Source organism: Planococcus citri, chromosome 2 (assembly GCF_950023065.1).
Source record: "Planococcus citri chromosome 2, ihPlaCitr1.1, whole genome shotgun sequence".
Lineage (NCBI taxonomy): Eukaryota > Metazoa > Arthropoda > Insecta > Hemiptera > Pseudococcidae > Planococcus > Planococcus citri.
In genome coordinates this window covers 28,513,408-28,530,496 of record NC_088678.1, presented here as the reverse complement: position 1 = coordinate 28,530,496, position 17,089 = coordinate 28,513,408, and the positions used below count along the sequence as shown (strand labels likewise).

General features: G+C 35.0%; 1 protein-coding gene across 2 annotated transcripts in view; it reads right to left on the bottom strand.

Moving 5' to 3' along the window:
• Positions 1–17,089, bottom strand: part of LOC135835348 (eye-specific diacylglycerol kinase-like) — a 700,104-nt gene that overhangs the window by 618,551 nt on the left and 64,464 nt on the right. Inside the window, exon 1 of one of the 2 annotated variants that reach the window (XM_065349560.1) lies at positions 2,513–2,783. The exons of the other annotated variant lie outside the window; for it this stretch is intronic. The gene's annotated coding sequence lies outside the window, so the exon portion shown is untranslated. Of the gene's footprint in view, positions 1–2,512; positions 2,784–17,089 lie in introns of those variants that run through there. 2 annotated transcript variants of the gene reach the window in all.

Sequence of the window (17,089 nt, the reverse complement as noted above, 5' to 3'; positions counted from 1 at the left end):
GATGATTTGAATTTTAAATTTTTTATATTTGGTTTTTGGTTAATTGGTTTTGATTAAATATTTTTTATTTTTGGTTTTTGAGTTTTACACAAAATGGATTTTTATTTTGTTTTTGGTTTTTTTAAATATGTTTCATAATTTTGTTCACTTTTTTTTGTGTGTAGACGTTAGTGCTTTACTTGTCAATTTTTCAATTTATTTAAAGACTTTTTTTTTCATTTATGGAGACTGTGAAGGGTAAATACGTCTCATAATTTTGTTCACTTTTTTTTGTGTGTAGAAGTTAGTGCTTTACTTGTCAATTTTTTAATTTATTTGAAGACTTTTTTTTTCATTTATTTGAAGACTGTGAAGTGTAAATACGTCTCATAATTTTGTTCACTTTTTTTTTGTGTAGAAGTTAGTACTTTACTTGTCAATTTTTTAATTTATTTGAAGATTTTTTTTTCATTTATTTGGAGACTGTGAAGTGTAAATACGTCTCATAATTTTGTTCATTTTTGTTTGTGTGTAGAAGTTAGTGCTTTACTTGTCAATTTTTAAATTTATTTGAAGACTTTTTTTTTCATTTATTTGGAGACTGTGAAGTGTAAATACGTCTCATAATTTTGTTCACTTTTGTTTGTGTGTAGAAGTTAGTGCTTTACTATCAAAGTGATAAATACATTTTTTATATCAAGAAACTTACATCAGAAAGTGTGAAACTAGACGTTCTTTCTCGACATCAGGTAGGCCAAGAGCTTGAATGACCGATATTTTGTATTTTCTTTTTCAAAAAGTATTCAACATCGAAAACTCGTTCTTTCCAATTTCTTACTGCACGCATAAAACATGAGGCCAGAGCAAAAAGATTCTCACTGCAAATTTTCTAAGTAAGTAAGCTTTTTTTCCTTCAACATTCCAAGTTTGTATAAAACTTCTTGAAGCTGTCGATTCGATCATTTCGATCAACTAATCGATTCACACGGAAAAATCAACTTCCCACACACCATTATTCGTCATCTTCCAGCGTATTTTTCAGTTCCTCCACATCAAGACCAATTTCCAAAAACACCCCTCTCCCTTCATTCCTCTCAATACACGACTCCGATAACATCGAGATATCGATTCCTCTCACCTCTAATCCTCTCCACGCTCGACAATTTCCTCTCTGCCAGCGCATTCTACAAGTTTCAAAAAGTTGCAAACAACAACTATCATTTGCAAGCATATCGACTTCATCTACAAGCATACGTAACTAGTCAAACACACATAAAAGCAACTCGACCAAATCAACTTTTAACCTGCGAGCTTCGGGCCAAACAAACCACCGTTTAAAACTATCCGCCGCAAAGTTGTTGTTGCTGTCTATATGAAGAGTATGAGATCGGCTCGGGCTCGAGTTCGAGATAATTTTCCCAACTAGAATAAAAATTACCCGATACCATCGACAGTAGTACAATTTACTTCGAGACAATTACCGCAACAATACGAATACGCATTACGTACCATATAGTACGAGCGTATACAGAAGAAAATAGGTTGGCGATACCGTACGAGAAAACACACACGTACAACTCGTGTATTTTATCTACGGAACGTTTAATTTCGACCTAGAAAGAGCTACAGTATGGGGATGAAGAGCTCCCTAGAGCAATGTTCTTTCTTACTCATTCGAAGATCATCTTAATTCGTATCTAGCTGATTCTTTCAAAATGGACCACTTTCCTCTCTCGTCTTCATCTCCTATCATATATCTTTCTGCTCCTTTGACACGAAACCATAATAAGCAAATGATCCATGCAACGATATTACTCGTATATATATCTGCGAATTGGGGATGGTGTTGGTGGTTTTCTCGACACGATTCGCGAAACGTCGTCGTCGTGGTGGAGTAATAAGCGAAATGTTACGTATCCACACATCACAAGAGAATATTACTCTCATACTTGTACGTAGACGTAAGTTACGTACGTACATATAATAAAGATGTGAAAATATATCGAAAATTTATTCAAATTGATATTCGTACTCGCGCCAGAGATAGTATTCTTTGTCGTCATCGACGACGTTGTACTGCTGCTGCACGATCTCACGTACAGTATATTTTTTCTGTAGTTTTTTTTCTGCTTCCTTTTCTTCCTTCACATCGACTTGTTCAAAGACATTTTATTGTCTTCTCATTTATGATTCAAAAGCATCGTTGTTGTTTGTCTTTCCTTTGACAGCGGAAAATCATTTTAGACGAGTTTTTCCATCCACGAGTACGTCGTCGACGCGATAGTAAACGTGGAATAATATTCATATAGCATATTACAAAATATCGTATATGTACCTTTGACGAAACCCCAAATAATAATCAACCGAGATGAGAGAGCAGAAACATAATGGCAACAAGAGCACGATTTGTGACACCCACGAGACACACGATATTATACACCCACATCGACGAGAAAGAGAGAGAGAGATATTGACGCAAAAAAATAAAATAAAAAATTGAAAAATAATTTACCAAAATACAGGTTCAACTAACCTTACAACGGCCAAATCGTCGATTCAAACAACCACGTTACAAAAGTTCGAACTTGTTGAATGCACCCGAACGCAACAATAATAACACCATTAACATCATCATCGTTGTCGTCGTGTAAACTACACGTACACGTAGTAGAACAAATCGAGGAGTAAATTGTGCAGCAGGTCACTACGACGTCATGTCGTCACCGACGTCGTCCAACAACACTATCGTAACACCACACTGTCTAGGGTAAGACTATAGAAGAGGGATGAAAAAAAAAAAACAATACAATACAACGATGTAAAAGCTCGTGAAAAACATGAAAACCACGAACACACACAATCATCGATTATACTATACGAGTAAACGCTGCCGTGACATTGACGAGTATGCTATAAAAAATTCACGACATATTTTTTTTTCAAAATAGAGGAAAAAATTGAAGGAAAAACTCAATTATTGTATTTTCATCGCCTTTACACTATAAAAATTCGCACAGGCGAAGGTAAAAAACCGCGATTTTTGAAATTGAAAAATTGGCGCAAAAGAAAAAAACCGGCGTCCGGACGAAATTTTCGGTCGGCGACCGATACTCGAAAATTACCCGATGTGCCCGTCGACGTGAAAAATCCGCGACTGAAGAACAAGTGTATAAGTACGACTATCGTGCAAATTTCTTCCGAAAATACGTACGCTGTAGTTGTGATTTTCGCCGCGCGCGCCGTCTCGTCTCGGCTCGTATGCGCCCGATTGGGAGGCGGCGTGGAGGTGGCGTTGGCGTCGGCGTCGCTCAAAAGTTCGCATCCTCGCTGCTGGATGTAGAGCTATGTCGAAATTATTACCAATTGTGCGTATAGCATACGTAAAATGTACGTAAGTATGGTATATTACGTGTATAGACAAATCGTATGGGTTATTTTAAGGACCCACTCTTCTGTCTCGCGATAGGAAAACTATTGGAGTCAACTTTTATTCTTCGATTTCTTCACCCCAGTAAGTAAGGTATTAGTTTACTGCGCTCTGTTTGATTATGATTTACCTATGACGAATTTTTGGCTCCCTGTTAGGAGAAAATTCGAGGATGGTGCAAAAAATCCCATACTTTGGAAGAAAGAATTGATAAAATCTGAGTAAGGGTAGAATACCCATTACCCAGAAAAATGTTGAGCTTCTCTGTAGCACAGAGGATCACCTCCCTGCCCGTGTTGCCAAAAAAGCACGATGCGAGTCTCCCCCTCCACCCCTCCCCCGTCACTCATCAACTTTGAAATCTGATACAACTTTCAGTGCTCTTCCAGCAATTAATCATAACCGACGTCTTCAATTCACTATAACGGATCTGGCGTTGGTTTTTGAAAAATTGAATTTTTTATGGTAAAAAGTGCCAAAAAATTGATAAGAAATCGGAAGTTTTGCGATCCACCCGCGAGGGTTGTTTGAGAACTCAAATCGAACTTTGAGGTGGATACGTAGATATTGAAACCGAAACTATAGCGTTGGTGACACTACCCTAATGTGCAAAAAAACACTACTTTTTCAAAAGAATTCTATTTGAGAACCCTTGGTTTAGTCTTTTGTACGCCTATGGGAAAAAAACCAACATTTTTGGGGGTAGTCTCGAGTATCCTATGTACTCGAAGTTGACTTCCTCGACAATTTTTCCCATAATCAAGGCATGAATAAATGTAAACAGCAAAGACCTTGGTACTGGCAATATTTTCGTTTTTTTTAGAGAGATAGGAACAAAAAAAAGTTGAAAAGTGGTATCAGAAGACTTCGAAAAAAAAGGTAGAATCTTACATTAGAGCCCCTAATTTTGTACAGGTTAAAATTTTGACACTTTTAAAATCATTTTCTGAAATAATCAATCGAGTAGAGTGAGAAAAATATCCCTTCTGGATTTTGACGAATTTTGAGATGGAGACTACCCAGAAAAATGTCGAGCCCTCTCAACCGTACAGGGGGCGGGGGCAGAGCAACGGTCCTCAACAGTCTCAACGAGGGGTCATTTCTAGAGAAAAAATTTGGTCACTTCGGTATAGTGTAACCAGGGCACGTTCTCGGTCTGCTATCTCAAAAACGCGAATCAGGCTTCTAAATTTTCCTGACCCACTGACTCTGAAATTCAATGTGACATTTAGTCCTCCATATGACACTCGAAGATTACCGGACCGCAAAAATTACGACTTCTGAGCTAATTTTCGACAATTTTTCACCGTGGAAAATCTTTTTTACGAAAAATCTTATATTGAATTCGTGTTCAGCAGATCAAAATATCCCGATTACCACACTGTTTACGGTCGTTTCGATCGAATTGACCAAATTCACTTTTTTCTACATAGAGCACTCGTCAAAATAACTAAAAGTTCGAATTTTGAAAATGTACTTAATCAAAATGATCGCGAAAAAAGTGTATTGGGATATTTCAATTTGATGAGCACTATCATAATGAGGTGTTATTTTTTCATGAAAAAAAAAAAATCCGTGATGGAAAAATGCTATAAAATAGACGAAAAATTGTAATAATTTTCACGATTCGTTAATGTAAGCGCCAGACAAGGGTCTAAAAGTGGTTTTGAATTTTTAGTCAATGGTTCATGTGTAAGTTTAGAAATCCAAAATGTGACTTTTGAGAAGAGGGTAGGGTGACCGAGGAACAGCACAGGTTACACTACCCAAGAGTGACAAAATTTTTTTTAGGAAATGGTCACACTTTGAGAACATTAGACTCAGCCCCATTCATGGCTAGCCATTTCTCTGGATAGTCTCTCACTGGAGGGTCAAATATGGGAGCAGAATAGACAGCATTGTCTTAGCCACACAAAACGAAGCCACATAGGAAGACTGATTCGGGCTCGGAAGCTGTGGACGACCTTGCTCCCAAAACAGAGATGTTTTCCTTTTCAGTGAATTGAGAACAAAAGCGAAGTACCTCTGAATAGGAACCATCATTGGTTTTTGAGGTGAAACCGAGCAGCATAAAACGCAATCAGTATAACAGAATTGAAATCAATATATCGTTTGTATGTAAGTGATGATTTTTCTTCAATGAATACTCAGCCAGTTGTTTTAATTTCATAAAACTCTTCATAACACGAGCCAATGAGCCACCTTAGAACTTTAGAATACCCAAGCAGTTTGAAACCTCTGAAAAGAGAAGCAGCAGTGGAATTCTTCGTTATAATTATTGCTACCTATATTGTATATATGACTGTAAATTACATACAGTGAATCTTCATTTTCATTTTTGAATTTTTTCAAAATTTTAAAACTTCTAATCCCAACAGGAAATGAAAATACAAATCAGGAATACCAAATTTTTTTCGTAAATCAGAAAGGAAAAAAAAGCGAGAAATACTATGGCATCTTAAGTGCTAAACATAATCCTGCAAAGGTGCAAGAATGGATTGATACTCAGTAAACGATCAATTCCGGTAATAATTTCAATCCTTTTATTCACTTATAGATTTTTACATTTTTCTTTCACTTTCAATTTTTATCAATCACTTTGCATTGGAAACTAGAATGATATATCGTTCTTCGTGAATACATCAAAGTTACCAACCTGATGAGAAAAAATGGCACCTAAATCACTCTCTAACATAGCAAACCAGAAAACGTTTTTGAAAAATTATGATTTCACTGATAAAATCCATCAAAGAATTTGTCTACGTCACTATTTACGCTTGTCGTGGAAATGGATTCATCACTGAATGATATTATCTCACTCTGGTTATGAATCACGATTGAAAAAATGTCCCCACCGTAATCGTTGTCAAGCAAGATGAAACTACCTATGTGAAAATACGAATGAATTATTCACATTGAGCATGAAAACTACCATTGAATACACCTGCTTAAATATACATAAAAAGCAGAGAGCTATAAAGAGAACTAAACTTTTTAGGGAATAAAACTAAAATGTTTCAAATTTCACCCATACTAGGAAGACTAAATTTCCATATGTTTAATGGAAAAAATAAATATCCAGTTGGCTAGTATATTTTCTGCTACTGACTTTTTATAATACAAGTAGCTATCGTGAGAAGTTCTCAAGAAAGCCACGCTTATCAATTAATTTCCTCATCGTAATAGAAATTTGTCAAGTGTAATGTACACACAGTAGACCTTTCGCGTAGAAAACTTCAAAATCCTTTAGAGAAACAATGATAAAATAAATACGAACCGGTAAGTATTCCAACGCAGTACATAAGTACTTACCGTTTAAGTGACGAACCTCTACTCTTTGTACGAACTTTCACAGATAATCTTCTATACATGGCATTGCTAAAGTACACGTCGCGAATTGCTAGTAAGAAGGCATTTCGTTACATGACTGTGTATTACTCTTCGACCACGTCTCCATTTAGTGATTACGATCATGTAAAACATCACTGGAAAAATTTTCCACGAAAACCAAAAATGACACGAACGAATGGGAAAAACGAATCAAAGTATCGGTCGCTTATGATCGATCACAACTGAACTAAAATTTCGAAGAAGAAAAAAGGACTCAAACCGTATAAAAATTACGAAACGTCACTATCGTCGTTAGGATAATACATGTACAAGTACAAGTACAACACGTTGGTAGGTATCACAATAATTATATAAATTCCCAATCTTATCTATCAACGTGTACGATATGGTTTTTTCACCATTCCATTTCTGTATTCGACACATTAATCATTTCTCACTCCCTCTATAGGTTTGAGTCCTCGATAAGCGTAGGTACTTCCCTTTACCTCACCGCCTCGCTTGTTTTTTCCTCTTGAATGATGCGATTTTAAACGCGCCTTCCATTTATTTCGATACTATTCGCCTCACTCGATCCATTCAGCGTGAAATTCTACGAATTACGAATGATACGACGAATTTTATACTCGTATGTATTTTCGCGAACCGTTAATCGAATTCGTAATTTCGAAAAACGATAAGAGAATAACGAGAATTTTTTGTTCCGTTATAAATTTTGTTTGAGGTCGATGTACTTATGTGAGTATGTCAGAGCGTTTTCCTTTTTCTAATCAAAAGGACTGCGTTTGGAAAAAATGTGAGTTTTCGAAAGCTTCTGCCCTCGATTCGTTCAGAGTCAAAATTACCTACCTACTCATATTTCCGAAAATATAAGTAAACATTTCCTGAAAAGTATTGCTAAAAAATGAAAATGGCAAGGTCGTAAAAATCAACTTTTCGCATTGAATATGCAATATGCATCATTCTACTTATTTCGAGTTATCAATTTTTCAAAAGGATTGCTTCGCTTGCGTTGATTTTGAGTACAAATTTCCAAAAATTTTCAAGAATGGAAAACATTACAGACAATTTATAAAATCAATAAAAAAAAGTTCAAATTTTCTGCATAAAACCATAGTTTTGGAAAATTCAGAGTTATTCAACGTTTTTTTTTTTTTTTTCATTAGAATTCGGAATTTCTATTTTTCCAAAATTATAGCATCTCCCAATCACATAGCCAAGGGGGAAGAAGGAGACCATTACCCCCCTTCGCCCTTGCGAGCGAAAATTTAAAATGAAAGTGCAAATATGGACTTTATTTTGTTTTTTGGACCCATTTCTTCGAAAAATTTTCGCTCTTGCTTTGCTCTAGCAGTAATGAAACAGAGTGGCTATGACTCAAAAGTCAATATTTTGATTTTCACATTTCAAAAAGTTTTAGTTTTTTGTAAGGAAAAAAAAACAAAAACTAACGACATAACGTCGATCGGAAATTTAATTCCTTACAATTCTCCTCGATGTAATTTTCTCGTAGGACGTTTCATTTCGTTTTCAGATCAATGTTTATGAAACTCAGTTTGGAAATTTTTGAAACTTTGAAAAATTTGCAAACTGAGTTTCATAAAAATCGATCGGGAGGCGGAACAAAGCATTCTAAGGAAAAATGGAGTCGAGGAAAACTGTAGAGAATTAAATTTCCAATCGACATGATGTCATTAGTTTTTTGCTAGGATGCTTGGTTTTTGATTTTTTTTTTTACAAAAAACTAAAGCTTTCTGAACTGTGAAAATCGGAATCCTCACTTTTGAGGCACTCTTTATAATTATCACACGTTACGATCTTTTGAAATTCATTTACCAGTTATATTAATATGATTTGGTAAGTATAAAAGCAAGTAACCTTATATTTTTATTTTTCAGTTTGATAGGCTCATTACACATTAGTCTTATTAACTTATCAAAAGACTGAAATTGAGATACCTACACTAGACGACTAGACGTACCGATACTTAGAGGTAGGTAGTTGAAAAATTGAATAGATATTTGAGTAATTATCAAGTACACCAGAATATTTTTAGAAAATGACATTTTCAGCTCATTTTGCTTGATCAAACACTAAATCATGTAGGTCTATGATTTCCGGATTCAAGATACATATTTTCAAAAAATGTTTTCCTTGTTGATGGAGATGTTGCCTAAGGTTCGATTGTAAAATTTCTATTCAATGTCTTTCAAGTTTTCCTGCGCTCGAACACCACAAACTGGAGCTGAATCCAATCCAAACAAGAGCCGTGCCTTCAGGATTGGGTAAACCTTCTCCTATCCACGATTCTGAATCATCTGACAAAGAAGTCATTACAGATGATCCAGTTCAGAACCCATAAACCACAACGACGTGTGCATAACCATACACACCAATTCCATCAAGCACCACATCCTCGTTATGTTGGTCTATAATCTCTAAAAGTCTACTTCATTATAACAGTGAATTTCAGAAAAAATATCATTTTTTCCAAGTTACCAAAAGGCCGACAATTTTTTTCTCCGGCTTCTTAGAGAAGTCAGACTTGAGGTCTAAGAGTCTACTTCAATGTGGCTTAGAAGCATCATTTTGAGATAGATGTCACTCCGAAAAAATGTCGGCTCCGGATGTCCCTTGGAAGGGAAATATTGACCCTAGAAGAGGGGACATTTTCGAAAAACCCCGTGGGTTTTCCCTGTAGCACCTACTCAATCCTGTTTTGAAAAACTGTCCACTTCCAAAACATATTATTTGAGATTCTGCATCGGTCCAGGTCAATGCCAACACAATCCAAAACCACTTTCAAAAGAAGATCTACTGAGCAGCTGAAAATTTACAATTCGCTCATTTTAGGGCAAATTCACGTTTTGAAAAAAATATTTCCCTCCCAAATACATATTTCGCATTGCTTATAATAATTATTCTCCAATACAGAGATGCCAATGTCCTAGTCATTATTGCTAAATTCAAAAATTCAAGAAAAATACCCAAAACATAGAAAATTTTTTAATTTTTTGAAATTGGCAATCATGACAAAAAAATTGGCATTCCTGTACTCCAAAATATTCCCCAGTTTCAAAAACGCTACCCATCGATGTTTTTTGAGGCAAAATATTTGAGAAGAAAATATTTTCGAAACACGATTTTTTTCTTGAAATAAGGGATTTTTAAATTTTCAAACGCCGAGTAGAATCCTATAGAAGTGGTTCTGGATTTTTATGGCAATGTCCTGTAAGTCGACGCAGAATCTCAAATGAAACTGGCCATTTTTCATAAAACAGGTTGGATATAGGAGTTAGAGTGAAAAAAAAACAATTTTTCCAAAAATGTTATCTCTTTGAGGACACTTATCTCCCATCCATTTATCTAATATTTTTTATAAATCAGGAAGTTCAGAATTACTACTAAACTATCGACCAATATCTCTGTTGCCTGTTGCCTCGAAGATATTTGAAAAAATTATGAAAGAAAGATTCACAAAATTTCTTGGAAACTTTAACTACTTTGGAGAAAGGCAGTGTGGGTTTCTCAAGCATAAAAGTACAGTGATGATGCGCTTTATGATAAAATCTAAGAAATAACTACCTGCTTAGATCAAGGTAAAAGGGTGGCTGTTGCGTACATAGACCTTGCAAAAGCATTTGATACAGTCAATCATGAAGTACTTTTGGGCAAATTGAACAACTGTGGGCTTCGTGGTATTGTACACAAAAATGGTTAAGTTCATATTTAAGTGGTCGTGAACAGATGGTCAAGATAGCAAAAAATGTGGGAAAGAAAAGGAAGATAAGAATGGGAGTTCCCTAGGGTAGTGTGTTGGGTCCCTTGCTTTTTCTTGTAAATAGTATGTATATTAATATGATAAACATTGAAAGTGAATATGTAAGTCAAATCCAAAAAAAAAATCAATTTTATGGATGATGTGATTGATATTTTTGTAAATTTGAAAGATCGCCGCATTGACCTAATATACAAAGTTTAATTTTCTCAAAATGTTAAAATATGTAAATGTTACTTTTACTTCTTTGTTGTTTTTTTTGTTACATGTACGAATTAGGTACCTAGATTTAAAAATCACGAAAGCTTTAATTTCATTATAATTAATGAAATTGTTGCGATTGTTTTTTTCAATGTGATTCTGTCTCTGCAGTACATATACCTACTCACATTTCTCGAAAATTTTTACTTCAACTGAGTTTTTGCTTCCCTACCAGGAAAATTCACGCCTCGCCACTGATTAATGATATCTTTAAACTCGATATAGCAGGTTCCAGGTTATTTAGCAAACTATTACAAATAAATAAAAACTGAACACAATATTTCCTTTGTTTACGTTTACAACATTAATCATGCACCGGATCTTTTCCAAAACTTTATATGATTTTCTAGAAAGTCAACATATAAATTAGACCACCTTTCTGCAACTTCTTTGTTACTAAACTTGAAAACCCTATCCGCAAATTTAGTTTTCATGGGCACAGTAATGCCTCCATCTGGTGAACCTAATGGTTCGAATTCTGACAATTTCAATTTGATCGGAAGGACAGCTTCTCTTATTTCAGTCTTATTCACTTAACATCATTATATAGAATATCAATGCAACAATGACAGTTTTGAAGAGGTGGTTTTCCATCCATAAGTTAACTCCAAATCTCAGTAAAACCAAAATTTATGGAGTATGGCCTACGTGAAGTTCCAGACTTGGAGAATCAATGTTTTCTACATAAAAAAGTAAACTGCAAAAATAATTGTGACTGAGCTCCTGTTGAGCAGGTTACTCCTAGTTTTAAGCAAAATTGAAACACTCTCAATCTTGGCTTAGTTTAAGTTGTACATAGTTTTTATAGCTAAATTTTAGTATTAAGTTTGTCATTTAGTATTAGAATTTACATCACCCTCCCCTCAAACTTAAGATTGTACTGGTATTATTTCTGCGGAAGAGGCCCCGCCCCCTCACCTCAGGGATAAATAATTATAAGATAAGATGTAAATAATATAATATTCAAAAATAAACCACTTTTATATAACCAGGGTGAAATATTTGGGTAAGTATAATTTTTGATTAAAAATTGATTTGTGGTGGTCATTCTGAGTATTTGCGGTCTAAATTATCCAGTTTTAATTTATTTGTTACATTATCTATCAGGCTTTTTCACAGAATCTCATTTGAAAAAAATCTACTTTGCTTTATATGACTCAGTTTTAAAATAAGTGGAATTTTGGCATGGGGAGGTGCGGCTGAACAACCTTCAAAAATGGGCAATACGAAATATCGTTACCTTAATGCCAAATCATGTGTATGTCCATCAAAAAAAAAATGATTTTACCCATCACTGATAAGGTTCAGATGTGCTCGGAAGGGTTCGTTGAGTTCAGATTGAACATCAGTTGGCTTTGTGCATCTTTCATGGTGCACTTTTACAGCACTCGGATACAAAATTTTCAATTCAGGGCATCCCAGAGTCTTATCAATGATGCAAAAAAACAATTTTTTTTTTGATGGACATACTTACACGGATTTGGCATTAAGGTAACGATATAGTGGGACTTGAGCGTTGAGACACCGCCCAAAATGAATTTAAAAGATTGAGAATTCTTCCCTCTTAAAAAAGCTTACACCCTAACTGCAGCCCCGTATGTTCAAAAAAGAAAGGAAAAATTTGGAGTAGAGAAAATTTGTAGAGCTGGCCTCAGGGGGAGAGAATTGGTAGCTGAAAAACCAAACTAGAGTACTACGAGAACCGGCATGCAAGCCCCAAACAGATTCCCTGGCCTATATAATGCTGTACCCAAAGAGATAAAAGAAAAAATCAAATTAGAGACTTACCGGAAAAAATTTAAAGATAAATCACTGGAGGAATGATAGAAATGAGGGTTTTGCCTGGTGTGTATAAATTGTTGATTTCTGTGTGATATAATTTGCTGGAATTTAAATATTGTTGCCAATTTGGTGTTGCTGCTTCTTGTTTCAGACTATTATCTCCTGCTAATTTTTAAATTATTTCAATTGTGTTCATTTATTTATCGTGTATTCACTTGTTATTTGTCTCGCAATATTCATTTGTTTACTATTTATTAATTTATCCATTTGTCTCTCACGATAATCTACTTCATTTATTTATTATGTACTTACCTATTTATTTATTTTTGGCAAAACAAAACTAATAACCAATACAAAAAATAACACTACCTTACAGATTGATGGTCAATAAATTGAAGGTGAAAAAGAAACTATTTATTTAGGACAACAGGTAAACATAGGAGGTTTTAATGAAGGTTTTAATGAAGGGAGGGAGGTTCAAAGAAGAATAGCACTATCATGAAATGAATTTTGGTCATTAAAACACATCATTTAAGGGACCTTTTACAGAAAACCAAAAAAGTATGATCTTTAACTCATGTATTGAACCAGTTCTGACTTATGGAGCACAAAGGTAAGCAATTGATAAAAAATCTGTAAACAGAATTTGAACCACACAAAATTGAATGGAATGATCTATTTTGAACTTAAAATTGAGGGATAGGGTGAAACTAAAATTTATTAAATCCAGACTAAAATGCAGCCACTTCCACAGAATAGTAAGTTGAGAACAGAAGAGAATGGATATGGTTGGGGGAGGCCTATGCTCTTACTTAGGGCCATGGCAGTGTTATAATTTTAAGATTGTTAATACTGTTGTAAAATAAAGGCTATTATTATTATTATTATTATTATTATTATTTTGAAAAATTATACTCTCTAGAGCTAGGCTGTGGATTCCATAGGTATGGTAGGGGTGTTCAACAAACACCTAATTGGAAAAAATATCACTCCCACATACAGCGTTTGGCTTCAAGTCTGTCTCATTTTATCTCAGTTTGCCAGAGCCTATTAGGTTGTCCTCTAGGTGTAGGTTTAGGAAGGCTCTAAGGCTGTGGTTGCTTGGAGACAACATTGATCCAGTGTGAGTATGACCTGCCTCTTAAGTGACAGTTGCACCGGCACTCTGCTCGCCTACTGGCATAGGGGTGTCGTTAAGCATACATGTAATTAATATTTTGTTTATTGCTCCAAAAATACATTTCATTTCATTATTATTTATTTATTTGTCTCTAAAGATAGTCTATTGTTGTCAATTCTGTGCTGTTTTATTGCATTTATTTCATAGTTTCAGTTAATTCTCTATATCTCTGTATACCTATTGGGTGTTATATTCGCTGTTATGTCATTATGTATTCTGAAAATGAGAGTCACTGGCCACTCGCGCTCTGCGCATAGGCTATGTGCTGTATGTATTAGTTTGAAAATTTTAATCATGTATATTCTGTATTTATTCTGAGCGAGCGATACCAGGCATGCAAGCTCATGGAGATACCAAATCAAGAATCCACACACATGCATACTTTTTGTTTACCTGATGAGAATTTTTCTCACCTCGCTCGAGTAATTCAACTAACGACGACGACTGCAGTCGCCAAAACCAAAAACCAGCAGCATAATGTCTCTCGGACCTTTAATACGTAGGAATCGCGAGCAATATTTCATCGTGCGCCGGATATCCCTTTCGGTGACATCCGTTGCGGCCTTTTCTGCGCTTTATACCTTAATTTTCACCTCGTACGTACATAAATTACGACGATACAAACCGTAGTATGTTACTATATTATCGAAATCGCACCGCCATCGCAATTTTTATCGTTTCAACGCCGCAAAACCGCATTGGCCGTACGATCGTCATTAATAACCTGCGGCAATAATTGAAAACCGACGACGACCACCACAACGATGAAATGCAACCATCGGCGATGTATTTTTTTCCTCGTTTAAGGGTAGTTTCTGGCTCACGAACGAATGTTTCGAAATTTCCCTATAAGCAGCTAAACTTTTTTTCGTCGCGTATTCCACATTTCTTTGTTTGTTTTTCTTCCTACGGCGAAGAACTGCCCCCCGCCCCTCGCGTCATCTCCCATTCAAATATACACAGTTCACGGGGAGAATTCAAAGCGACGGAAAATCTGATTAATTATACGAACTTCTTTTTATTAAACAACTGATTTTTTTTTCTTTTGATCGACCAATTTTTTTGCGCCTCGATGGAAGATTCGCTCGCTCGTTCGAGCTTTTGTTATTGTTTTTCGACGAGTTTTTGCGTTGTTTTCAACCCTGCTCTGTTCCCAATCTATATGTAGGTAGGTATATACGAGTGTTTGTGTGTAGTGTACGTTAACCAAACACAACTTTGTCAGCTCGTTCGATGTACATAAAGTCGTCGGTCGTATTAAAATGTTAAATTACTCGACGATAATGAACGAACAAAGGGGAAAAAGAACCCGTCAGGAGATACGAGGGGTCGAATAGAATTACGAAATTGAAAGGAAATTTTTTTATATATAAAACAACTATAGGCGAGTGGAAGTAAGAAGAGGAAAATATTCGCGACATTATTGTGTTTTTGCCTTCACGAATCGCCGAGTATCGGACGAAAGTTTTCATTTTAACTTGAATAAACAACACAATGTGTACACGATGGAAAAAAATCTTTCTCTTTCGATCGAATTTTAATTAATTTCCAGGCCCGTCGAGAATTTCGGCGAAACTGCGATTAACGAACGAGAGAAGGTAGGGTTTGTGTGTTTATACGTAGGTACTACAATGTAGGTAAGTCTGGGTACAAAATCTAGGTACCGATTATTGGTTAACAACGTTCCTAAGTGAAAGTACAGGAAGCACTTAATGCCATATTGGATCTAAAAAGCTTGAATCGTATTTCTTACGAACATATCTACTCAGATCAGATTTGATCAAATTATATCTGAATTGATGTCATTATATCTGATTAGATCTATGAAGATCCAGTTGGATCTAAAATGTTTGAATCGTATTACCAACAAACATATCTATTCAGATCAGATTTGATAAAATTATATCTGAATTGATCTCATTATATCTGGTCAGATCTATGAAGATCCAGTTGGATCTAAAATGTTTAAATCATATTTCTTGCGAACATATCTATTCAGATCAGATTTAATCAAATTATATCTGAACTGATCTCATTATATCTCGTTAGATCTGATGAAGACCCAGTTGGATCTAAAATGTTTGAAACGCATTTCTTGCGAACATGTCTGTTCAGATCAAATTTGATAAAATTATATCTGAATGGGCCTCATTATATCTGGTTAGATCTATGAAGATCAACCTGGATCTAAAATGCTTGAAAAGTGTGTCGTTTTGGCTAAGTACTCACAGATAAAGTCTTGAGCAGAATCCTATAAAGTATAGGGTTTAAGGCTCAAACTTCCAAATTAACTTTTCATGGTTCCATCTATAGGTAGTAAAATTGATCGAAAAATACTTCTGTTGAAAATTATAATTTCCATTATTATTCGATCTACCCATTTTTTGGAGACAAACTACATTACATATCAAAGGGCGAGGATCCAAATTGGAAAAAAACACTTCTATGCAAATGATTAAAACTTAACATTGATCAATAAAATGGTTAGATCTAACTAGATAGAGAAAATGTCTCTATCTAGATGATTCCCCGGAAACACAGAATTTGAAAACAAGTCATCAGCTATTCGCTGATTGCAAGAGAGTTTTTACATTTATGTACTTTCACCATATTGGTTGATGGTTGCATTGGTTGCATAGTTTGCTTTTAAATATCAACTTGAAGCTGATTTTTCATATTTTCTTGATCTTTTTTTTATAATTTATAAAGTACCTACATAGTAGTATGGTGGTCCTTATTTTCGAAGTTGGGATTTTCCTCCCTCCAAACTCCAGAAGTGGTGACCTCTGGTGAGAAAATAATTCCTTATTTTTTATTTTTTCCATTTTTGAAAAACTCGGGCTGCGGTGTGGGTTCCTCAATTTTCATGGATTTAATAAAATACAAATTTGCTGCAAAATTTTAAAATGTCAAAATTTCAAGTTCTGTTATCTCTAAAAAGTCCCTTTTGAGTAAAATAAACTCTCGTGACGATTTTAGCCCCCTCCATTGAAAACCAAGCTGACTCCCTAAAATAGCTGAAATTTAATGTAAAATACAAATTTCAGCTATATTCTCAAGGACCGACTTGGTTTTCTAGGGATAAGGTTAATATGCTCATGAGAGTTCACTGTGCTCAAAAAGAGACTTTTTAAACGTGTTAGAACTTAAAATTTTTGAAAATTGATAGGCTTGTCACAGGCCGAGTTTTTCAAAAATGGAAAACATTAAAAATAGGGAATTATTTTCTCACCAGAGGTCACCATTTTGAGGGCTGGGAACAGAAGAAATCGCAATTGTTTTTTCATGTATTATCTAGGACCATCCTAGTGCATAGAATTTACCTAGACCTACA